Source organism: Triturus cristatus, chromosome 10 (assembly GCF_964204655.1).
Source record: "Triturus cristatus chromosome 10, aTriCri1.1, whole genome shotgun sequence".
NCBI lineage: Eukaryota > Metazoa > Chordata > Amphibia > Caudata > Salamandridae > Triturus > Triturus cristatus.
Window position 1 is genome coordinate 535,395,220 of NC_140593.1, and position 25,975 is coordinate 535,421,194.

Genomic DNA, 25,975 nt, shown 5'->3' on the forward strand with positions numbered 1-25,975 from the left:
TGTCCTTACAAGACTAACAAATCCACACTTTGAACCCTTACATAAATGTCCTCTACAGTTTCTCATGGAGAGTTGCTTTCCTCGTTGCTATCACTTCATTAAGATGAGTTGGTGAGCTTCAGGCTTTAACCCTGGAAGAACCTTGCTTTCAACTCCATAAAGACATTCGCACCAATTTAAAATTCCTTCCCAAAGTGGTTTCTGCTTTTCATATTAACCAATCAGTTCAGTTGCCTGTGTTTTTTCCTCAACCTGATTCATTGGCAGAAAGGGCTCTCCACATGCTAGACGTTAGAAGGGCTTTACTATATTATATGGAGAAAAAAGCAAAGATTTTTGCAAAGACAAACAACTATTTGTTGCCTTTGCGCCCCCTCACAAGGGCAACCCCATCTCTGAATCAGACATTTCAAGATTGATTGTTAAATGCATTCAAATATGCTATGCTAAAGTCAAATAACTTTATCCATACCCCCTAGAGCGCATCCTACATGCAAGATAGGTGCTACTATGGCCTTTTTTTTAGGTAACATTCCTCTAGCTGACATATGTAAAGCAGCTGCATGGTTTACACCGCACACATTTACTAAACACTACTGTGTAGATGTGTTAGCAAGGCAACATGCTAATGTAGGCCAGGCAGTACTTAAAACACAGTTTTAAACAATTACAAGTTTTGCAGCGTGAATCTTTTCTCTGGATTCACTATGCTATGCATTATTCCGCCATCTAGTGGTTGGGTCCGAAATTGTAGTATTTTCCCCCCTTTTTTTTTGTGGCCTGAGGGACGTCGACATCCCACCATTTGGTGTCCTTCTGTGACGTCGACTGGCTTCCCCCGGAAGCTCCCACCTTTAGTCGCCATCTTCAGATTCCTTTTTTCCGCCGTTGGGTCTGGATCAGTTAGAACAACAGGAAAACAACTTATCAACACACTGGCTTTCGAGGCGGTGAACCGGGATGCAGAGAAGAGGAAAAAACTCTGAAACTTCAACGTCCGATTGAGAATGCGCATACAGGGTGCTCCCTGTGCGCTGTAATGGACAAGACACCATTCAAGTTCTGCGACAATTGCCACCACAAGTACGCACAGAAGGACCAGCACCTGGTCTGTAACCTTTGCCTGCCGCTAGATCACCACTCCGAAGATTGTAACGCGTGCTTGGCGTTCACCCCGAAGACCTTGAGGGTGAGGGAAAGGCAAATAAGAGCGAATTACAACATGCAGGGTCAAGGACCAACACCATCGCTTCGAGACCTGGGCCTCTCCAGCGAGGAAGAAGACAACGCCGTTGAAGGGCCCGAGGGAGCGGAGGACGCGCACGTCCAAGTCGTCGACGCCGAAAAAAGAACTCCGAAGGAGGTAAGAGAGACAGCGACCCCAAAACAGTCCACCGAGCCACCGAAGGAGTAACTCCAAGTCCTCAAAAACAGCCCCGGCGTCAAAACATTCGCCGACTGCAAGCTCGTCCAAGGACAAACAGTCCAACGGTTCCTTTGACAAGGACTCCCAGACAGCAAAAACCCTGGAAAGAACAAAGTTGTCGAAGAGCAGTCAAGAGAAGGACTCCGCGACGTCGAAGAAAGAAAGGGTGAAGCAAGCTTCGACTTCAATGTCGAAGCGCCAAAAGAAAGCTCGAAGATCTCGACACCAAAGCACAAGCGTCGGAGCTTAAGAAGAAAAAGAATAGGCTTGAGGCCGAAATGGCAAGTATCTTGCAGCGCAAGAAAGATTTCGACGAGACTATGAAGCAATTCAAGATCCTGCTGAAAATCGCCTCACTCCCTGAAAAAGACCTCGAAGAACTTAAGGTTCCTACAACCCCAGAGCTGGCTGACGAAGAGGATAAAGGAGAATACTACTTCAAAGCCGAGAGAGAAGAAGAGGACCAAACCTACCACGGTTCAGTGACTTTGGAGACACAAGACATGCAGTGGCAAGATCTCAACGCAGACTCGCCAGAAGAAGGGGTTGATACATACCCTTCAAGGCCCTCACCCCCGACGACATTGGGATGTACAATCAAGTAATAAAGAAGGCTGCTGACACCTATGGAGTACAGCTAGAGGAGGAAAAGCCACAGTCCTGCTTTCTCCTAGAAACCTTGCTGCCCACACAGACAAGAAGTAAATTCCTGCCCATGCTCTTAAGTGTGCTGGACCAAGGAAAGGAAGCCTTTAAGGAACCTGCCACATGCAAGGCAGTAACACCTAGGAGTGAGAAAAAGTACAAGCACTCCACAAAGGACCCAATGTACATCAGAGGTTCAGTGCCTGCTGACTCTATAATAACTTCCACAGCCAGAAAGAGGACTAATGTTCCCACTAATGTGGGCCCACTACCAGACAAGGAGAGCAAAAGGATGGATCTCACAGGGAGGAAGATGGAACGAAGTGCTGCTATTCGGTGGCGCATAGCGAACTCTAACGCATTGATCAATAGGCATGCATACCAGCACTGGGAAGAGGTAGGCGAGCTGCTCAAGAATCTGCCAGACCAGTTCCAAAGAAGGGCAAGCCACTTGGTGGAAGAGGGGAAAAGCATGGCCAATACATGCTTGAAATCAGCTCTCAATGCTGCGGAGACAGCAAGCAGGCAGATGATGATCTGGGTTACAGAGAGAAGATACGCCTGGCTAAGATTCTCAGGATTCAAACCAGAGGTTCAAAGTAACATCTTGAACACCCTGTTCAATGGAGAACAACTGTTCGGGACAGCTGTGGACGACACGCTAACTCAGCTGAAGAAAGAAAATGAAACTGCAAGGTCCATGGGGGCACTACAATTCAGAGGTATGTGTAGGGCGACACCAACACTTAGACCAACAGGCAGAGGTAGCCACCAGCCAGTAGCCTCACACCAGACCTTTCAGCTAGGTTACCAAGGAGGGAACCAGGGTCACCAACAAGGTTAACAACAAGGTTGGCAATACCAACAGGTGGGGCAATCCTTTCGAGGGCGCACTCGAGGAAGAGGCAAACAGTAAAGAGGGGGACAGCAACCCACCTCCAAGTGACTGCACTTCAACCTTGGCGCACACTCTCTAAAAAGATCTGAGGGCGCAACAACAAATAGACATAGAAAAACAACAGGTCCCAAACAACAAGGAATACCTCCAACATGCAACACCAGTGGGAGGTAGAATAGAGAACTTCTTCCAGGAGTGGAAGAGGATTACATCTGACAAATGGATATTAAACGTAATACAATATGGATACTGCATAGAACTGGCAAAACAACCACCATGCAGGAAACCAAAGAACAAGGTTCATTCAAAAAGAGAACTCTCTCATTTGCTCGAAGAAGCACAAGAACTTCTACACAAGAGGGCCATAGAAAGGGTGCCTTAAAAGGAAAGGAACAAAGGGGTGTATTCAATGTACTTCCTCATACAAAAGGTGTACGGAACATTAAGACCTATACAAGACTTAAGGTTCCTAAACAAGTTCATAAAGACTCAAATTCAAAATGACATCCCTACAAGAAGTAATACCTCAAATGCACGTTGCGGACTACATGACAACTATAGATTTAAAGGACGCTTACTTGCATATCCCCATGAACAACAGACACAAAAACGTACTCGTATTCGTAATCAACAAAACACGCTACCAGTTCACGGTGCTAGCGTTCGGACTCAATTCTGCACCAAGAGTGTTAGCAAAATGTCTAACAGCAGTAGCAGCCCACCTAAGAGTACAGGGAATACACGTTTACCCATTCCTAGACGACTGGCTAGTAGGAGCGAGCAAATGCAACCTTTGCAAACAGCACATACAAAGGGTCATAGACATTTTGTTCCAGCTTGGTTTCTCAATACATTGGGAAAAGTCATTAATAACACCAGAGCAGGAGAAGATAAACTTGGGGGCAGAAATAAACATAACATTAGGGAAAGTGTTCCCGAGCACAAAGAGGACAGTAGCAATACTGAGGGAGACACATCTGTACCGCAAGGAGCAAGCTCGGACAGTGGGGAAATTACTAGGGATGATGGCTTTATCCATTCATCTAATCCCAAACACTCGAATGCACATGAGACCATTCCAGGAATTAATTCAACAACAATGGTCACAGGCAACAGTGAGTTGGGAGTGGTTGTCACGCAAACAGTTCTTCAAGAGTTGACATCGCGGAACAGGAAGAATATAACACAGGGGAGACCTTTCACACAACCAACTCCTACCGTGACCATTACAACAGACACTTCCCAACTGGGGTGGGGAGCCCACATTAACGACCTCAGGGTAAGGGGTTTATGGACCCAGCAGGATGAGATAAAGCACATAAACTTTCTGGAGTTAAAAACAGTGTTCCTAACCTTAAAAGCCTTTCAGAAGGAGCTGTACGGAAAAAGGGTGTTGATTCAAACAGACAATACAACCACAATGTTTTACATCAACAAACAAGGAGGAACACAATCGTTAACAGTGTCAACCCTAACCCAGGAGCTATGGATATGGTCTATCCCAAGGAACATAGACTTACTAGCAATTCATCTTCCAGGTAAGGACAATGTAGAAGCAGACAGACTGAGCAGACAAACATCTACATCCCACGAATAGCAGATGAATCAATCAGAGATTCAGAAAATCTTCAAAAAGTGGGAGACTCCGCAATTCGACCTATTTGCAACACCCCAAAATGCCAACACTTTGCATCCAGGCAACCGTGAGCACAGTCCCTAGGGAATGAGCTATGGATATACTGGTCAGGAACATTTGATTACGCTTTTCCCCCCCGATACCACTGCTGCACAAGGTACTCAGCAAGTACAGGAACAGCCGCATGACACTGATCCTCATAGCACCAAAGTGGGCCAGGAAAACCTGGTTCTCACAGATAATGGAAATGTCTCAAGGCACAAAGCACGAGTTCCCCAACAGAAAGGACCTCCTAACTCTGCAAAACACAAAGGTGCTACACCCAGAGCCAGAGAATCTAAGCCTGGCAGCGTGGCTCCTGAGGACTTAGAATTCTCTCACTTCAAACTACCAGAGAGCACAATGACAGTACTCAGAGAGGCGAGAAGGCATACAACAAGAAAATGTTACACATCAAAATGGAAACGTTTCTCACTTTGCTGCAGTAAGGAAAAACTTTCAAGAAAGTTCACAAGGGAATCAACAGTACTAAAATAGATATTTGCTACAGGAGAATCTAAGCTACACATCTATAAGGGTACACTTTTCAGCAATCGTAGCTTACACAAGGGGAGAAACAGGGAAGAGTTTCTTCACATCACAAGTGGTCAAGAGTTTCCTGGGGGGAGGAAAGAGGATAGCACCTCCAAAGAGGCTGCCACCACCCACGTTGAACCTCAATGTGGTACTCACACAAATGATGAAGGTGCCATTCGAGCTAATCCACAAAGCAACTGAAGACAGCGTTTTTAGTGGCAATAACGTCACTACGTAGAGTAAGTGCATTGCAGGCTTTAACACTCCAAGAGCCCTACTTCCAAATACATAATGACAGTCGTCATGAGAACGGATACACATTTTATGCCAAAGGTGATATCTTAAGTTCCATATTAACCAAACAATACAATTACCAAGTTTTTTCCAAAACCCAAAAACACAAGCAGAAAGAGCATTGCACACCCTGGATCCTGAAGGGCAGTCGTGTATTACATTGAGAAAACAAAGCAATGCAGGAAAACAAAGCAGTTATTCGTTTCATTTGCAAACAGTTTTCTGGGACGACCAGTCCCAAAGAATACCATTGCAAGATGGATCGCACAAGTCATACAGTTGTGCCACAAACAGTCAGGTCAAACCTTGCAAGGAGCACCGCATGCTCACTCGACAAGGAAGAAAGGAGCAACAGTGGCTTTCCTAGCAAACACACCTATTCAAGACATTTGCCAAGCGGCAACATGGTCTTCAGTGCACACGTTCACAAAGCACTACTGCGTGGGACATTCAGATGAACAAAGAAGCACAAGTAAGCCAGAAGGTCTTACAACATATATTCACAAACCAGCGGTTATCTTCCACCCAGCCACCACAAGACTAGCAAACCACTACAAAGTCTATGCACAGCATAGTGAATCCAGAAAAGATTCAAGCTGCAAAACGTATAGTTTCCTATCTGTCGGTGTAGTTTTGCAGCTTGAAGACTTTTCTGGATTCACTAGCGAACCCACCCGCCTCTGCCAAGAAGATGACACAGGAGGAATAAAGAAAACGAAACTAAAAAAAAAAAGAATCCGAAGATGGCAACCAAAGGATGTCACAGAAGGACATCAAATGGTGATATGTCAACGCCCACCAGGTCACGAAAAAAAAAGAAAAAGGAAAATACTAAGATTCCGGACCCAACCACTAGATGGCGGAATAATACACAGCATAGTGAATCCAGAAAAGTCTTCAAGCTGCAAAACTACACCGACATTTAAGAACCTATACGTTATCCACCACTTTGGGAGTATACTGCTGTATAGTCTATGCAAAGCATGTGATCTACAGCTCACATCCCTCGAACGGATAATGTTACCCAGTAAGCATATGTTCTTGGCATGTAGAGCAGTTAGATTCACATGCTTTGCATACTCCTGCCTGCAATGTTACTTACTGGGTAAGTAACATTCTTCCTACTGCTTTTTGGAAGACACAAAATCTTGTTTGTAGCAATTGAAAACTTAGTTATTCACTTTCTCTATCTAGTTTCAAGCTGTTATTCTTGTGGTAGTGCCTTCCTAAGCAATAAGATACCCTTTGGATGTATGCATACTATACAGCTGCTCGTTCATTTACTCCTGTGAGGCCATTCCTATTGTACATAAAACTTTTATAAACATTGTGATAAAGTGTGCAAGATTTCAGTTACGTTGTGCTGTGATGCACCATTTGGCCCTTACGTAACATAATTGTTCCGTGTTCAACCTCATGTTCACTTTTCTCTTCCAAACAACCTCTAGATAGGAATGGCTTGCTGTAAAGAACTTGAATCATTTTAATATGCAGTGAGTACCTCTTCAGAACGTGATATAATAAAAGACAATTACTAAGAAAAGTAGCAGTTAGTATTCCATTTGGCTCCATTATTTTCAAATATTTCTGCCCTGGTGTTCAGCTTATCTGCTTTGCTCTCGCTTTGTTAATTACACAATTGAGAGATTTAACAGTTTTGGATTTCAGACCGGTCTATGCTGTGGTGTTGTTAAATCCTGGGCATTACTACTGGAGAATCTAGGGTAGTGTCCTTTTTGGTCTGCATAAAGTGTTTTACACATGCATAGGTACTCTGCAGTGTAATGCCATTCTCGCGGTCTGGTTTGTTTGGCAGATTAACTTAAGTGATTTATCAAGGATGGCAGACAGGAAGGAGCTTCCTTAATTTTAATGTAAAATATTATTTGACTTTCGGATTCACGTTAAAGTTTCACCTTTTTACAGGAACAGACTTAATCACAACATTATGAAACAAGGAGACAATACAATTGTGGCTTTAAAGTTTCACTTAGAGTAAGAACTATGTTCAGAAACAAAAGGATCCAATTTTTTCATTAATATTCGCACTAACATTTTCTGTTGAGGGATAAACTGTTAATGACACAAGCATAGTCAACAGATGTTGATTTGAGTCCCCATAACTATTGACAAATGTACTATTTAGTTAAGGTGTATCACTTACTTACCTTGGCAGTCTATCAAGCTGGCCACTTCCCAAATCTTGAAGATCACCCCTATGTGAAACATTCCTAAAATAAGTCTTATCTGCAGGGTTTGGTGGAAGGTGAATCGATAACTGTTGTTTTCAAGGCCCTGGAGAGAAGCAGAAGCTGCTGTGGCAACTATACGCCAAGAAAGTCGTAGTGAAAGGGAAGGCTGACTTGAAGTACTCCATGTCAGAAATTGCCAGCGAAAGAAGCGCAGAAAGTAGGGTTAGCGGCAAGTCTGAATGAGTCACCATAACTTGCAGTGCTTGACTGTTGCGGACTTGAAACCAGTAGACTCTTACAAAGCCCAGCGATATAGGAAGTGCATGAATTATGTATGTTTAGTCTGGAGTCAACTTGTTTATTACTGCGGAAATTGGTTGTTGGTAGTCCCTGTGCCTTTAAGGAGCATGTGCTCAAAGTGTTCACATTACCCAGATTATTCCCAGACTAGATGGCAGTAGGCAACCTTTCTTAGGGATGAAAGACATCTGTGTTTCGTGCTGCTTGAAATGTCATCTGGCTTGGCCAGACACATACCTGATCCTTCAATGACAGTATGTAGCTCTGATAATGGTGGGTTGCCCTGTTAAAGTTAGGCAGAGGGGGCACAACTGTCCCGTGACTCTAACAAAGGAGTAGGGAAGACTTAATAATGTTACAAAGGTAAAAACCACCCTACACGCCCGATATTAAGGTGAGACTAAAATGTAGAAAAATAGGTTAGTTCATGCAGCAGAAGACAATTAAGGACAAAGACTGATGTTTCAGTGTTGCAAAAGGCAACCATTTTATAGTCTCCAGTGACCCAGACATGACCACCAATGAGAATCTGCAAGGTGGATGACCTGGGAAATTGAGCTGGGTGAAACATCTGATTTGTGGGCCTCCTGGAAGAAGCAAAGTTATTCAGTGTAGTTGGATTTCTTCTCACTCTCTTTATAAACCTTACAGCTCATAACCCTTGGGAATATGATATTTGACTAGTCTGGAAAGCCAAATTAGCTTTGCCTAGGCAGATCACAACTCTTGAATGGCATTGTCACTGTCGGGAAGCAATCATCCAGGCTCATTAAGCACTGAGAGAATTTAATTTGGGAACTTAATCTAACAATTTTAAACTGCTATTTTAGGGCGGGGGCAACTCTGAATTCAATAGGAGTTTAATGAAATTTGTGAATTATTTTAGGGCTTGGTCTGAAGTACTACATTAGATTCCAGTCACATTCCACCTTTAGTACAGAGACAAGTGGATGAGAATCAAGTCACTGCAGGGATGCAAGACCCTTTCTTGCAGTAATGGTAGCATGTCCTGAGAAAATAGTTGGTTTGGAAGAAGAGGAAACCTTCTGGGGCTCCCTGAAGTGATGAGTTTGATGCCCTATCTGCCTACATTTAGAAATACGTGGGGATCACAGGGAAAAGCAATAAGCCAACAGAGTTTTGGAATAACAAACCTGTTGTAAATCAGTGACTGCCGTGATATAATCCTAGGCACTGCTCGAGTATCTTTACGTCCCAATGGCTTAACTGCAATACAAATTTAGTGACCTTGCACGAAAAGAAATAATTGTTTTGTGTGAAAAGGGTACTGAACGGCAAGGGCAAGTAAGAGTGTGATTGTGTAGTAAGAACTTGATATAACTACCTGATCATTTCAACCGACCTGTCAGGTGATGGTCTGTTGGAAAACAAGACACTTTTGCTTATATCACATCACTTTCATACTGCAGGTGTCACATGCTGCTTGGTGTGGAGATGTCAGCCCATTTTGGGACACCTGGTATTTGCTTTAGGTACATAGTTTGTTAATTCTGTTTTCTCCTTTTATGGAATCTCACAACACATTTCAACAACATAAACGTAGGATGAAGTCAGTGCACCTAGATAAATATGGTTGCATTGGGTTGAGAATTGCAGTAAGATCTGTACCCGCTCCTTGATTTGGAGGTCCTTTTCTTAGGTCTCCTGTGGCTGTCACAAATTAGGAGTATATGTGTCTGCTGAAATAATGTCGCTTGGAGATGTAACAGCTAGCTCATGAACCCACTTATTGGCTACACTAACTAGAAATGAATGTATAGCAAAGCAAGAGAAACTGCCAGACAGCAGGAAATTTTATTTATGGCCACTTCTTCAGTGTCCCCTGAAGTCATGTCAATAGATCTATAGTAATACGACACAGTGCAAAGGTGAAAAAGAAATGCCTCAAGATATTAAAGCAAACTTGAGCAACTGAGTGGCTAAGAATATGGGTTATCTTTAGGTTATCTCATTAATTGTGAAAGGAATTTGAGACTTGACCGTTTGAAGATTCTGAACACAGACATTGGTTATCTGCTAGAGTCTCAATTAGGTGGCCTGGTGTCTGCAGTACTCCAACAGAAATAAGAGACTTATTTTTTTCAGCTCTTTTTATAATCTTGGTAAAGAGTGTATCTGTTGTCAATAGTAAACATGGTCGTCTTAAGCAGATGAATTGAAACTGGGGTGCTAGGGAATATTTGTACTTGCCTCATACACCACTCAAATTACTTTCATATTTAACCATACCAATTCACCACTAATTCTTTATGGGTTTCCGGAGTAGTGTGCCATTCTTCCCCCCCCCCCCCCCCCCATCCCCCCCCGGCCCAAATTAGCGCTTCAACAACCCATCAGGGGTAACAAGTGCTGCATAAATACAAACCTTTTTCCTCCACTGTCCTGCTATCCTTCTGAATCCAAATAACTGACTAACCTATCCACCACTTAAAATTACTTTCATGTTTCACTATACTAATTCAACACTAATCCTCTATGGGTCCCTGAGTAGCGTGCTACTCGCCGAAAAAGCGCTTCGCCGCCTCGTCAGGGGTAGTAAGCGCTAAATAAATGCGATTACAATACAATATGTTACATGAGCAGACAATATTTTTTGGGAACATATTTGATCTAATTGAGGACATGCTATTTTAACGTATTCCTGACGTCAACAAAATATTCGCCAGTCATCTAAATCACCCCCCTTTGGCTGAAAAGGCCTTTGGGCACCTGGAGAAGAGAATTAATCTAATTGACATTTAGAAAACCCTCAATACCCTGATACAGACTATACTTGTCGTATGCTGCCACTTAGATCATGTTATGTGGAACTGGGAAAATCTTCAGTTAATTGTGTTTGTTGTTTATTGGTGTTTGATTTTTTTTGTTTTTAGAGTAGTAGATAGTATCTTAAGGCTTTAGCTTAGAAGTGGTTTTGCAGATTAGCATAAATTGCATTATGAGTTGTGAAATCGTTTGATATATTTGTATGCGTAGTGAGGCTGTGCCAAAGGAATGTAATTTTGTTTTTTCCCCCATAACATTGGAGGCTATGTTGTCCATTGCTCAGACAGAATATGGGTTCTTTATCTATGCATTACAAGCCTGATACTCAAGCATGCAAAACATGAACCAGAGAACCCTGTCAAAAAAGTTCAAACTCGGAATAGAAGCGCTGCTGATCATCAGGCATGCTAGGTAGGCAGGCATCTAGGCTCGGAGTAGAGGTGAGTATAAAGGTGATATTGAGTGGCCAGCATTTCTTTTGTGAAAAGTCAGTAGGGAAAAGGACTGTTCCCACCCTGGCCATGTTTGTAAGAAAGTGCCCTCTTTCTTGCATGGTATGCCCCCACTTTTTGATGAATTGCTGATGTTCTTTAACTGAGTGTTCCCTGGGCTCCTGCCAATCAGGTACCCAGGGCTATGTTCCTTCCCTAAAACTGCAGTGAAGCCTAAACCCAATTGGCATCTCTGGCCACATGTCAGCCCCTGGTAAATGGTACCACAGGTACCCAGGGCACTGTGACTAGAGAAGGCCTCTAAGGGTTGCAGCATGTATTGTGCCACCCTCAGAGGCTCTGTACCCTTTGCAGACTGAGTGCCTTGTTGAGGAACAAAGTGAAGAGTCGACATGGCACACATCCCTGTGTGCCATGCCCACAACCCACTGCCCTGGCATACATCAGTCACCCCTTTAGCTGGGTGCCCTATGCCAGTGGTGAGGGTACAGGTGCACGAGCCCTGTACCCCTACAGTACCCAAGTCCATTCCTGGGCACTGTAAGTGCAGTGCTGCCATTAAAGAGTATATGGTGCTGGGAGTTTGTCATTACGAACTCCACAGCACCGTAATGGCTACACTGAAGACTGGGAAGTTTGGTATCAAACTTCTCAGCACATTAAACCCACACTGATGCCAGTGTGGGATTTAATGTAAAATGCAGAACAGAGGGCATCTTAGAGATGCCCCATGACATTCGACCAACTACTAGTGACCTGACTGAGTGGTTGCTTAGGCTGCGACTACCAGACATTTTTCTGGACCCCTGGGTCGAGAGCCTGCTGCTCTCGGGGGCCTGAAACAATGCACATCCTGGGACGAGGTTCCAAGCCTCCTCCCCCAGGATGGGCAGGGTCCACAAAGGAGAAGCTTCAAAGGCATGCTTCCTTTGTGAGCCTCTCCAGACCAATTGCTGCTTTTAGCAACAAGGACTTTATCTCCCGAGAACACCGGGCGTGTTTAACTGCAGCTTCTGGTGCCAGCCAGAGACTGCGAATCCAGCACACTCTGCACCCGCCGACCCCAGCCCGAGCTCGAGTGAACCAACATCACGAGGAAGTCCTCCCGGCGATCCTGACCCGAGATCCGGCGACCCTTGACCTACCTCAAGCCTCCAGATGACGCCTGCAGCCTCAATCCAGAGGACCACCCCCCTACCGCGACCAGAGCAGGTAAGAAAATCCGATTTCCCAAGGCACCCCTGCACCAGACGCCCCACAGCCTTGTGTGCCCAAACCAATGGTGCCAAACCAACCCACGACATATCAACTGTCCCCTCGAAGTGGTGGTCGCACCCAGAAGATCCTCGTCCCCGAACCTGCAGTGTTTCTTTGTCCCGGAGGTTTTCCATTGGAAACAGGGCACCCGATCTCAAAACAGCACCCTGCACCCATCAGCCCTAGTCCTGCTGAGGGTGCACCATTGGTGTTACTTTGGTTCCCAACTCGCCCTGAGCTTAACCCTAGGAGCTTTGCTCCCACAACCCAGTGGCCTGCTGGCCAGCAGCCACCAACTGGAGGACCCCTATCCCCCATTGGATAACATTGGGCCTCAACACTCTGCACCTGGCCGCCCTAGTGCCGCTGAGGGTGCAGTCTCAGTGCATCACTGACCCTGGGGGACCCCTGAGTCTAAACCCAGAACCTCAACTCCCACAGTCGTTTACTTACCTGAAAACCGATAACCTGTTTTTCTTCCATAGAATAACATTGACAATTTTCTTTCGAAAAAACGACTAAGTGTGGAGTTTTGAAAACTTGAAATATTCCTTAAAAATCAAAACAATAACCAAAACGCATTTTCTCAACTGTTTTCAGGAAATGTCCCAGTGCTGAATTTAGGCATCCAGCACTGAGTTAAAAAAAGTATTGTAAAAGTTACTTACCCGCAGTTTATTGTTAGAAGCCCATTCATTTCAATGTACTGTTCCAAAAAGTTTCTAAGAGTGGAGTTTTGAAATCTGAAAATATTCCTTAAAAATCGCACGAATAACAAAAATGCATTGTTCGAGGCATATGAGCTGCAGATGACACACTATGCATAGATCGCCATCTGGTGTTGGGCCCGGATGTTTGCACTTGTTTTTGTCCTGGAAAGTCTTTGGAAGTCACTCGGCATCGAAGACTGGCACCAGCTCCTTTACACCGACAACACACTCGAAGCCGACCAAAAAACTGCCACCAAAGGGCCCCGACTCCCATGCTTCGAAGCTGAAAAAGACCTCGGAACCGAGGAAACAGCAGGTTCCATCTCCCAAAGACACAGCAAAACCGCACAGTTCCAAACCCAGAACCGCTACCGAGTCGGCGCCGAAAAAGCCTATGGAACCAACACCATCGGCACCGAAGGATCTGCCTCCCACAGAAGAACTGTTTCGCCCAGATCCTACCCAAAAAACTCTTGTAAAGGATACTAAGACTGGTCCCTTGATGCTTAGCTTCAAGAAGCGCCTATTAGATACGCCTGCACCAGCTCCACCACCTAAACAGAGAGAGTTCGAGGCATATGAGCTGCAGATTAAACACTTTTGCATAGATCGCCATCTGGTGTTGGGCCCGGATGTTTGCAGTTTGTTTTTCCTCTAGGAAAGTCTTTGGAAGTCACGAGGTCGGTGACTCCTCCTTTGGATCGTATTGCGCATGGGCTTCGGCTCCATCCTCAGATTGTTTTTTTCCGCCATCGGTCTCGGATGTGATCTTCGCGCTCCGGTTCCGAACAGCTTCCAGTTCGACGATCAACGCGCAATCCTCACCCCAATCGCTGTATTGTTTCGATCACAATCTCTTCAATCAATGTGCCTTCTCATCGACACAAACCTTCGGTTACAGTCGTCGTCGGCCTTCGGGCCTACCCAGGCTCCGGTCCCGGCTCATGGAAAGAACTCCATTTAAAAAGTGCCCTCGATGTGGGTCCAAATTTCCCCACACCGATCTTCATGAGGTATGCAACCTTTGCCTCTCCCCAGAACACGAGGCTCGAGACTGTCCGGCCTGTAAGTCGTTCCGATCCAAAAAGACTATTCGGGACCGAAGAGCTAGAAGGAACATGGCACACTCCTCGACGTCCATTCCAGTCGACATCTTCGGAGACGACATCGACGATCCGGAACATCATCGTACCGAAGAGGACCTCGTCAGCGCTTCCGAGGCCGACGAATCAGGTGTGGAGGACATCACCCCGGCGCAGAGGGTCGTGAGTACCAATCTACTCCCTCCCACACCCGCGCCAACACCCAAAAAGGCTTCGGTCACACCTTCGCCTCCGGGCCTAGGCAAGACCAGAGACACTGCTTCACACACCCCACCTTCGGGCCCGGTGAAGAAGCCAAGTAAGCCTTCCGGCGGCTCGGGCTCGAGCCAGCCTGCCAGCGGTGCCGAGAAACACACTTCGGCACCGAAAAAGAAGACGGCCTCCACCTGGACACTGAGCTCCGCACCGAAGCCCTCGGGGTCGAAATCCAGCCCTTCGGCACCGACGCCATCTTCGGTGCCGACCAAACCACACAAGGCCACCGACACTTCCAAGCCGAAGCCCATCTCGGCGCCGACCAAGAGACCGGAGGGTCCCAAGCCGGGTTCTAAACATCAAACCGGCACGGAAAAACCTAAAAAATCATCGGCCCGACGCCTTCGGCGCCGACGGACCAAATTACCTCACCAGAGCTATTTACACCGGATCCCTTGCAAAAAACTCTTACGAAGGATCCAAAAACTAGACATTTGACACTCTCTACTAAGAAGAGACATTTGGAGAAGCCTGCTTCACCTCCAAAGAGGAAGGACTCTGCTACCTCTCCGTTCAGAATACCTTCCCCTCCTCCTCCACCTCCTCCTCCTTCCCCCACCTCCACCCCCTCCACCCTCCCCACCCCCACCTCATCGTTCTCCTACTCCGTCTCCAGACGATGATGATCACAGGGACCCATATTATGATACAGGGGATGTGCCACAAGACCCCACCCCTACAGGATCTCCAGATCCATGGGACGATTACCATATACCAGATATCCCCAACGTCCCACAAGACGATATTTACCCTTCTAGACCATCTCCACCAGACGATTCATTAGGGTTTAACCATCTTCTGCAAAGCGCAGCACATTATCATGGGGTGGACATGAATAATGACCCTGTGGAGGAAGATTTCCTCCTAGACACATTCGATACTACACAGAGGTCCACCTCCATACTGCCCATGCTCAAAGGGGTGGTAAAGCATGCGGCAGAAGTTTTTAAAGACCCAGTTAGAGCCAGGGTCCTTAACCCACGTATCGAAAAGAAGTACAAACCTGCTCCCTCAGATCCCTCTTATATCAGAGGACCAGCGCCACTAGATTCCTTAGTGGTCTCTACGGCACGTAAAAGGGCAAACTCACAAGCGTCCGGTGATGCGCCAACACCTGACAAGGAGTCAAAACTGCTAGATGCTTCAGGCAAACGCACAGCATCCCAGGCCGCCAACATATGGCGTATAGCAAACACTCAGGCACTGCTGGCCAGATATGACAGGGCTCATTATGACGAATTAGAGAGCATAATACAACATCTTCCTGAAAAATATAAAAGTAAAGCCAACGAGTTGATTCAAGAGGGTAAAACAATCACAAACACCTCTATACCTTGTGCCCTAGACGCAGCAGACACAGCCTCCAGGGCCATTAACACAAGCGTCCTTCTCCGTCGTCATGCTTGGTTAAGGGTATCTGGGTTTAAACCAGAAGTACAAGCCTCCATCCTTAACCATCCCTTTGACCAGGAACATCTATTCGGGCCAAAGGTGGATGAGGCCTTAGAAAAGATGAAAAGGACACGGATACAGCAAAATCCATGGGGGCCTTACAGTCTCACCCTTTTGCCGCTCATCCTTTCGGAGTGCATCCAGAGGCTACTCCTCAGACACAGCGTCCACATCGTACAAGTCCCCTACACAGACCACCTTTACAAAAGGTTACCAAAGAGGCGGCTACAGGGGTAACAACAACAAGGGCAGAGGCTAAACAAACAACGCCCGTTCTGCCACACCTACTACCCAATGTCTTCCCCCCGCTCCCCCAGACCATTCCACTCCAGTCGGGGGCAGACTCACAAATTTCCTTCATGTCTGGGAGACCATCACCTCAGACAAATGGGTGACCCAAATAATTTGGTCAGGATACTGCATGGAATTAACATCTACCCCCCCCGAACATTCCACCCAGGAAACGGCCAATGTCACAAGAACATTCCACATTGCTAAAGCAGGAGGTAATCTCCCTCCTACAAAAACAGGCAATAGAACACGTTCCTGTCAATCAACAAAATTTGGGGGTCTACTCCCTATATTTTCTAATACCAAAAAGGGACGAGACTCTACGACCTATTCTAGATCTCCGGCCCCTTAACACATACATACACTCAGACCATTTTCACATGGTAACGCTTCAGCAGGTACTTCCGCTCCTCTCCCAGAACGACTTTCTCACCACACTGGACTTGAAAGACGCATACTTCCACATTCCAGTACACCATGCTCACAGAAAGTACCTCAGATTTTTAGTTGAAGGACAACACTACCAATTCAAAGTGCTCCAGTTCGGAGTCACAACAGCACCACGGGTATTCACCAAGTGCCTAGCGGTGGTGGCGGCACACCTCAGAAGACAGCACATTCACGTCTTCCCATACTTGGACGATTGGCTGATAAAAGCCACTTCATACAAACAATGTGTACACCACACCGCTACCACAATACAACTACTTCACAAACTAGGCTTCACGGTGAACCATCAAAAGTCCCAGCTAACACCATCCCATATAAAACAATACCTCGGTGCCACCATAGACACCTCAAAAGCAATAGCCTACCCCAATCCGGCCAGGATTGCAAGCATTCAGGCTTTGCGACAAAAATTCGTACTTCAACACTCCCTTCCAGCACAAGTGTTTATGCAACTGATAGGGATGATGGCCTCTTGCATTTTCATAGTGCCTCACGCAAGACTCCAGATGCGTCCACTCCAAGAGTGCTTAGCGCGCCAATGAAACCAGGCCCAGGGGCAACTGACAGGTCTGGTGTTGGTAGACGGTCGCACCCATCTCTCTCTGCAGTGGTGGAACACCACAAACCTTTCCAAAGGTCGACCGTTCCTGGACCCGGTTCCCCAAATAATACTAACAACGGACGCATCGCTCTCCGGCTGGGGAGCTCATCTATTACACCTCACAGTGCAGGGCACATAGACACTGCAACAAAAGTTACTCCATATCAACCATCTGGAGTTACTAGCAATCTTTCTAGCCCTGAAATCCTTTCAAACACAGATTTCAGGCAAGGCAGTCCTCATTCGCACAGACATGACGGCCATGTATTATATTCAAAAACAATGCAGCACACACTCTCCACAGCACTCTCAATTAGCACAGAGCATATGGAGATGGGCAATTCCCCACAAAATCTTTCTCCTAGCTCAACATGTCCCAGGAGTCCAAAACACCGTGGCAGATTTGCTCAGCAGACAGACACAACAGATCCACGAGTAGGAACTTCACCCACAGGTTCTTCATCCGTTCTTTCAAATGTGGGGGCATCCGCACATAGACCTCTTCGCCACCCACGAAAACACAAAATACCCAAGCTTCGCCGCCAGATACCCACACCCATTGTCCAAAGGAAATGCGATATGGATGAACTGGTCAGGCAAATTTGCGTACGCTTTTCTGCCTCTCCCACTCATTCCATTAGTGGTGCGAAAGCTACAACAGCACTCCCTCACACCGATCCTAGTAGGTCCAACGTGGGCCAGACAACCGTGGTACACCACGCTGCTGGAACTCTCAGTAGTACCACACCAAAAGCTACACCTCTCACCATGCCTCCTAACCCAGGACCATGGAGAGATCAGGCACCCGGACCCAGCTCAGCTCAACCTTGTGATCTGGCTCCTGAAATCCTAGAATTGGGGTAACTAAACCTTCCCCCTGACTGTATGAACGTCATCCGAGAAGCTAGATGCCCTACCACTAGAGCCTGCTACGCTGCCAAGTGGAAAAGAATTGTTGTTTATTGCCATAACAACACAATCAATCCTCTAGATGTGTCTATACAACACATCATATGCTACTTACTCCACCTACAAAGGTGTAATCTAGCCTATACATCCATTCGGTTACACCTCGCAGCAATTGCAGCTTACTTACAAAACAGGCAGCACCTATCGCTTTTCAGAGTACCTGCCATTAAAGCCTTCATGGAAGGCCTCAAAAGAATAATTCCCCCCAGAGTACCACCCTCACCTGTGTGGAACTTAAATATCGTTCTCACAAGGCTGATGGGGCCTCCCTTCTAACCATTGCATAAATGCGAACTGCAATTCCTCACATGGAAAACAGCTCTCCTTGTAGCCATCACTTCCCTTAGAAGGGTCAGTGAGATACAAGCACTTACCATACAAGAACCTTTTCTTCAAATGCACTAGAACAAGATTGTTCTCCGTACCAACCCAAAATTCCTACCTAAAGTCATTTCCCCTTTTCACCTAAACGAATCTGTAGAATTACCAGTATTTTTCTCGCAACCTCAGACCGTTGCAGAAAGGGCTCTGCACACGCTAGATGTCAAACGAGCCTTACTTTACTATATCCAGAGAACACAACCTTTCCGAAAGACCAAACCACTGTTTGACTCTTTCTCTCCACCACACAAGGGCAACCCCAACTCAAAATCAGGGATAGCTAGGTGGATTGTAAAATGCATCCAGATTTGCTACCACAAAGCAAAACAAACGCTTTCCGTTCCCCCTAAAGCCCATTCTACACGGAAGATAGGGGCTTCCATGGCATTTCTAGGGAACATCCCACTAGATGATATCTGCAAAGCAGCTACATGGTCAACACCGCACACTTTCACTAAACACTATTGTGTAGATGTGCAAACCAAGCAACAAGCTAGTGTGGGCCAGGCTGTACTGAAAACACTATTTCAAACCACTGCAACAGATACCGGTAGTCGCCGCTAGGAGGGGATACTGCTATACAATCTATGCATAGTGTTTAATCTTCAGCTCATTTGCCTCGAACTGAATATGCTACTTACCAGTATGCATCTGTTCTCTGTATGTAGAGCTGCAGATCTACACAAGGCCACCCGCCTCCCCGGCTGCCTTTATCTGTTCCAGTATTATCTTATTTAGATACAGTATACATGGGCATCTTTCCTGTTTCTTACAAAGCTCCATCATTTCCCTGCTGGCGAGAAACAATCTGAGGATGGAGCCGATGCCCATGCGCACTATGATCCAAAGGAGGAGTCACCCATCTTGTGACTTCCAAAGACTTTCCAGGACAAAAACAAGTTCAAACATGCGGGCCCAACACCAGATGGCGATCTATGCATAGTGTGTAGATCTGCAGCTCTACATGCCAAGAACAGATGCATACTGGTAAGTAGCATATTCCTTCTCAACTGTTTTCAGGAAATGTCCCAGTGCTGAATCTAGACATCCAGCACTGAGTTAGAAAAAGTAACGTAAAAGCAACTTACCTGCAATTTGTTGAAAAAGCCTATTCATTTCAACGTACTGCATTTGCTAAGTGTTGCATACTACTGCTCCCCTGTAAATCAAACAAAGTACAATTCCTATTGCATTTTTTAACTGTTCTATATCCAGTAACCTATTACCGAAAAGTATTTAATGCTTACCTGTACCAGGCTTGCTTGGTTCTAAAAATTAACAACAGTATATTTTTATACAAAAACAATTGGCCTAGAGTTCAGTTCTTGAGTATGTGAATTCATTTGCTGACTGTGTGTGTACATCAAATGCTTAACACTGTCCTCTGATACTGCCTTACTGCTCGGCCAAGATACCAATTTGGAGAGTAAGGTTCTATCTAACTTTAACCTCTGCCTACCTCTGGAGACCCTTGGACTCTATGCACACTGTACCCCACTTTGGTGCAGTATACATAGAGCCCGTTTCTTACAATGTTTCATCCAGCACGACTTATTCCTTTGCATGAAATACTGGTGATTGAGCTCTTGAGAATTTAAGAATCAAAGGACACATCTTTGAATGCGCATTCCGTAGTTAATTGCTCTTTTTCATTGAGCGTCTATTTATAGTCTTGCAGATATAAATCCTTAAAAATAGTTGTTGATATTGCAAGTCCTGACAAATACTATTTGGATGTAACATAACAAGATTTTATGATTCGTAAATCTTATCCTTAGCTGTTGACTATAGTTGCATGACATTGTTTTATTCAGGTTTACAGACCTCTTGTACAAGTGCAAAATCTTCTATTGTGTGAAATATTCTACAAGAGGATATTGCTCCAAGAGTTTGTGTTCTGTTCGTAATGATTTGTTATATTACTTCAGAAAGTGTATTTGTTGTGGACCCTAATTTGCTTCTGTCCATGTAGCTCACAGTTTGGGCGATTTTCCTTTCTTTTGCCCTGGGCATAAATGTTATGTGTACTTTTGCTGTCCATTCCTTGCACTAAAATTTCAGTCTGTGCTTGGGGTAGTTTTGATTTATAATAAACTACATTTGGTGACCTTTTTCGTTCTTCTTCCATGTTAATGCCCTTTGCCTCCCAAGACATGTAAATGTGCACGTAAATCAACATTGGCATGTTATTGCCACTTTTACACCTTTTCCCCCTTATTCCTGATTTATTTTTCAGTTGATCTTTAAACTGACATTGGCTCCGTTCCGCTGGGGTAGGCTTATTCGCTACTGGGTGGATTCTTTTTTTTTTTTTTAAGTCAAGGGCTTGCGACCTTCTTCTCTTCTCATGGTTAATTGACACTGACGGTTGCACGCAGCCCTTTTCATAACCTGCTGAAGCACCATACATTGTTTTATGTAGGCACACAGTTGCTGCTGCTTCCTTCTTGAGTGCACTGGTCTTTTTTTCCGCTGCCAGACAGTAGTAATTGTTTTCTTTTTCCTACTGGGAAAACACCTCACCAATATTATACTTGTGGACTGTCTACTGCAAACAGTAGATACTGCTTGCATTCTGCTCTTAGTTGTGGCTTCATTTTTATCACATTCATGTCTCCGTGTCAAGGTATTTCCTTCTCCTGCTTTTTAGGTCGAGCCTAGCCGCGTGCATGCGCTGCTCTGCGAGGAATGTAGTATCTGAACACAGGCTTGAAGCACCGCTCATGCTTTCTATTGGCTCGTGTTAGTGCCCTTTGTAAAGGGCTGCTTTTGTTTGGTGGATATGTTTAGTTAGTCCCACCTTTTGGTGTTTCCGACCCTCCCAGGCAACTGCCCTGTTATGTGGTCTTGCCTTCTTTTTTTGTTCATGGTTCTTTGTGCACTCTTTTCTTGTTTGCCTCGGCTGTGTAGAAGCACAGCGCCTTCAGGGACGCCGCAGTTTGCATCAGGTGTGTAATTATGTTAACTTACTCTATTTAGTCACAGTGTGGCCGCGCCCTTTTTTATTTATTCACGCTGCTTTCACTTTCACTGTTGATCCTCTATCTGATTTCTAACTACCGACTTACTCCCCTTTTGTTTTCTTCACCACTTGCTGCCTCCTCATCTCCCCCACCCGGGCAACCTCATATACTGACGAGTCAGGCTTCTCCTCACCACTGACTCTCTCCTACTTGAGTCTCTCCTACTCTAATCTGGCGGCGGCTTCTCCCCAGCCCTGACCGTCTCCTCCTGCCTTTAGCAGCTCTCCATTCTTCCTCCCTGAGAGCCTCTTCCTCCCCGCCCAGGGCGCCTCCCCACACCAGTGTGAGCAGACTGTGCTTTTCAAGTCTGGAACAGAAGAAGTAATCCTCTGTAGGGACCCGCCATGAACATGGACATCGAGGATGTCCAGCTGGCACTGGTTTTACACTAGGGTCCACGGCAGCCTTGCTACACCACTACCTGTGCAGCTGGCAGCCAGCATTTAATGCCGCCTCTTCCATGGTGGCTCAGACGTGACTTTTAATCAGCTTGCTTTCCAATTAAAAATAGTATGAAACGTTCTGTGTTGTTATTTCTTTAAACATTTGCATTTCACGAGTAAAACTTTAATTGGGCTTCACTGCTTGACACACAGCACCAGTATTTCGAGCAGCCCACACGCAGCAGCTGCTCTTGCCTTGTTTCTCCCTGTGCCTCATGCCCCTGGTCCAGGGACTCGAAGCGCTTCGAAAGGGGGCTTGCCGGCATTAGGCACTATGGAGCCGGTCCAGGAGAAGCCAGAATTCTACTCTACATTCTGAGTAGGTAGGTGTCCATGCCTTCTCCTCCGATGTCCCACTCCTACGGCCTGTCCGCAGAGGACTGTCCACAATGGGTGCAATGCATGTAGTTTGGCCGAGCTGCGCATATACACAATGCACATCTCTCTTTTTTTCACAAAAAACATAAGTTTTGTCGTGGAGAAACTCCTTCATTTGCATCCCATTAAATAAGGGTGTACTCACTTCAATTTCTACTCTTGCAACGCATTTATTCAAGTTTGTTGCAGGAATAGACCTATCTAACAAACATTGGGAAAATCAATAGCTCTAGCCAAACATTTATAAGGTCCCAAAGATGAGACCTATTGGCTATGCCAATGCTTGTTACTATAAATCTATATGAGACTCCTAGTCTGCTCTTCCACAGCTGGCACATGTTGTAATGAGTATTTTAGGGTTCAAGTGCAGCTCTTTAGCCTCACTGTGACCCACTCTTAATTCACATGGTGCCCATTTGCACCTGTATTCTTGTTAGAGTATTAGGGGACCACTACGCCAATTCCATCCTGATTCGCTCAATTGTTTAGTAATTATTCATGAAAACAACTCACCATGCTGACTCCTTTTTTAGGTTGAAGCATACTAGTCAGTGAAGTGGTCTGATTTTCTAAAGATATCTTGGTGTCATTTAGAAAGATGACCTAGGAATGCATTCCACCTGTTAATTACCATTGGGTTTGTGTTTTGTAACTCTTATTTTCTGCCTATTTGCTTACTTTATTTGCTTTAGGCTGTCCAGCTTGAGTTCATCCCTCCCGTTGTCCCTACCTGTTTACTGTATTCTTCCACAAAGTCACTTTCTTTAAACTGGCCTTTAAATCTTTTTCTTATCTTGTCATATTTGCTGTGCATTCAAAGACAGAGGTCAAATGTCAAGATCTTTCTTCTGAGGGAACTTAATGTTTACTTTTCTTTCTCTAACTTTAAAGTGAGAGGATATATGTGATAATCCTGCTGAGCATCCATGTAAGAGGAGCGGGTGTAGGATGTTTTTTTTTCTTGCATACCAAAAAATGAATTGTGCTGATGTTTCAGAATATATTAGATTTTTTTGTAATCCTGAAGTGTGGTGGAAACAAGTATTTGAATATGATTAAAAAACATCAATACACCAGGCGATGCCTATGCACATCATTGGTATGCAGTAAAACCGTATTTCGGTGGAAATGGAATGGTCATTTCAATTGATAATGTGTTGTCTGTAATGGCTGTGCGCTACCACACCATATATACTCCACACTACGCCACTCGACTCCTCTCTATATCCTTCCACTCTGCCACTCCATTCTACGCCACACAATTCCATTCTGTGATGCACCATTCCGTTCTACGCCACTCGCTCCAAGACACATGCCACTCCACGCCCCTCCTCTCACCCCACCCTACCCCACTCCAGTCTACCCCACTCTACTCTACCCCACTCTACTCCAATGTATCCCACTCCACTCTAACCCAATCTACTGCACCCCACTCCACACCATTCCACTTCCGTCCACTCCAGCTAAATTTACCCACCCCACTCCAATCTACCCTACTTCAATTTACCTCACTCTAAACGAGTCTACACACTTCACTCCAAACTACCCCAATATAGTCCACTACGATCTAATCTGCCCCACTTCACACCCCTCTACTCCACTCCAATCTGCTCCAATGCAATCTAACCCACTCCACTCTAATCTAACACACTCCAATCTACCACGCTCCTCCCTAATCTACCTCACTCCACTCTACTCCTCTCAACTCCCATTTACCCTGCTTCACTCCGATCTACCCCCAATCAACTGTATTCCACTCTTCCCCAATCTATCCCATTCCATTTCAGTCTACCCGACACCAGTCCAGTCTTCCAGACACCCCCACTCCAAACTGCCCCAATCTACCCCAACTCCATTCCATTCTACCCTACTATAATCCACATAATCTACCGGACTCCAGTCTATTCCACTCTAATCTTCTCCAATCCAATCTATGCCAATATATCCCACTCCACTCCAGTTTATCCCAATATATCCCACTCCACTCTACCGTAATCTACCCCACTCTAATCTACCGTATTTTGATCTACCCCAATCTACCCCACTCCACCCTTATATACACTACTCTACCCCAATCTATCCCCATTCAGTCTACCCCACACAAGGCTAATCTCCCCAACTCCTCCACTCCAACCTACCCAGTCCACTCCACTACATTCTACCCCACTCTACCCCCACTTCACTCTATACCATTAAACCCTACTCCAATCTCCCCAACTCCACTCTACGCCAGTCTACCCCATTCTACTCTACCGCACTCCAATCTACCCCACCAATTTTTAGCTATGCTAAATAGCAGCCACACTGGTGTACTTAATGGCTAAAATACATTGGAAAAGCCAATAGTTTTTGCACTGGTGAGACCCATTGGCTTTGCCAATGCTTATTTCTATTTATTGTGGTTAATACAATTTTTTTCTTGCTTTCTACAGAACAGTGTGGCTAAGGTAAACACTTTGTTTGTTCCTCTGATGACCTAGTGGTACTGTCAAGGTCGAAACACCATCAACCTATCCTACAGTTACAACAGGAAGCTTATATAATCAGAACAATTTTGGTGGCCACTGCATTCCAACCTGTGCTCACACAATCTGTTGTAGAGGGGTCTTTTGAGTTTTTTTTATATATATATATACACGCACCGTTCATTGGCCGTTATCTGCATCGTGTGATCACATTTTTGAGCACTTAGGACTATTAACAGTATGATGAATATTCAATGTTGCCAAATATGTAATACCGATTTCAGAAGTTGCAAAAGTATGCTTGGATTTTAATATATGTATCTGCTTGAGACATCTAGCCGCAGATTCCTTATCTTAGGGTCCTCCCTAGGCACTAGACTGAAACTGAAATTTTTCCCAACAGTACCTCTGTGCCTCAGCAGAGAGAGTTGAGACTCCGTAGTGAGATCATCTCCCGGATGTGACATCAACGGATTCCATATAAGCCCTCCGGCGACGTGCTGTTGTCCGTTCCTTCTTTTCCACGTTAACACGCGGATCCATACTGCAATTCCTCTGGATGTTTTCGGCCCACTTGGCATTTCTCATCAAAAGAGCAGTGTGCCTTTCTTTGACGTCCTCATTGTACGGCGTTGGATGAGAAACCAATGGAATCAACCGTCTCAGACTCCCTTCTGCTGGTTTTTGTTTTCTGAGGACAATAGCTGTGGAATTACTATTGAAGATGTGGTGTGTTCTCCTCCAATTCATGACAGTCCACCCCCTATGCCCTGTGGCTGGTTACGTGCCTTGGCTGATGCCAGTGCTTTGAATCTTAGCCAGCCTCCAGTCACCTCCCCGTTTGGCTGTGGAGGCAAGTTCTGAATAGGCGGACATTCTCCATTTAGTTTCGATTGCCCTGGATTTACACCTTCCCTCAGTGGAATCGTTAACTGACACCTTAATTGGTGTTCTACACCCTGCCCAGCCTAATGTTGAGATTGTACTTCCT

The 25,975-nt window shown here is 45.4% G+C and overlaps 1 protein-coding gene across 9 annotated transcripts in view; it reads left to right on the plus strand.

Annotated features, from left to right (window-relative positions):
• Window positions 1-25,975, plus strand: part of KMT2C (lysine methyltransferase 2C) — a 1,736,691-nt gene that overhangs the window by 388,632 nt on the left and 1,322,084 nt on the right. The gene's annotated exons all lie outside the window — the stretch shown is intronic.